The 645-nt window shown below is 46.8% G+C and overlaps 1 non-coding gene across 1 annotated transcript; it reads right to left on the reverse strand.

Annotated features, from left to right (window-relative positions):
- Positions 1-320: 320 nt before the first annotated feature.
- Trnat-ugu (transfer RNA threonine (anticodon UGU)) lies at positions 321-394 on the reverse strand. Its single transcript has one exon. It is a non-coding gene; the product is annotated as a tRNA-Thr (tRNA).
- Between the last annotated feature and the right edge of the window lie 251 nt (positions 395-645).

A 645-nucleotide genomic window follows, 5' to 3' on the forward strand; every position in this document is an offset into this window, starting at 1 on the left:
ATGATTTATCCATTCTTAGATAATTACGAAAATCATCGGCATCCATGTGCTGAAGCAACAGATCGTGGGTGAATTTCTTTCTTTGAATTAGCCACTTCTTTGCCCACAGCTTTCTCTCGGCTTCTTTTGGCGTTGTTATCTCTAAAACATCCAAAGTAATCCACCGGTTTTGTTTCTGTGTAAAACTAAGCGCGGTCTCGTAGAAAATAACCTCAGTGATCGTAAGATAAACCAAATATCATAATGAAATGATAATTAAATGAACACCCTAGCTGCAAACAGGCGTTGATGTACTTCATTGGGGAAATGTTGAAAGTGTGTGCCACGACCGGGACTCGAACCCGGGATCTCCTGCTTACATGGCAGACGCTCTATCCACCGAGCCACCGCGGGCAGAGAGGATAGTGCGTCTGCAGGGAATTATCCCTTGCACGCTCCCCGTGAGATCCACATTCCCAACATGTCCACACCACTACATTCGTAGTGCGCCTAATAGATGTTTGCCCATCATACTCATTACTCGTGACAGATCAATCTACCAAGTCCCGTACGAGTTCCGGCATAGCGGTGGCTCAAATGGATAGAGCGTCTGCCATGTAAGCAGGAGATCCCGGGTTCGAGTCCCGGTCGGGGCACACATTTTCA

The sequence above is a fragment of the Schistocerca serialis genome, chromosome 8 (assembly GCF_023864345.2).
Source record: "Schistocerca serialis cubense isolate TAMUIC-IGC-003099 chromosome 8, iqSchSeri2.2, whole genome shotgun sequence".
NCBI lineage: Eukaryota > Metazoa > Arthropoda > Insecta > Orthoptera > Acrididae > Schistocerca > Schistocerca serialis.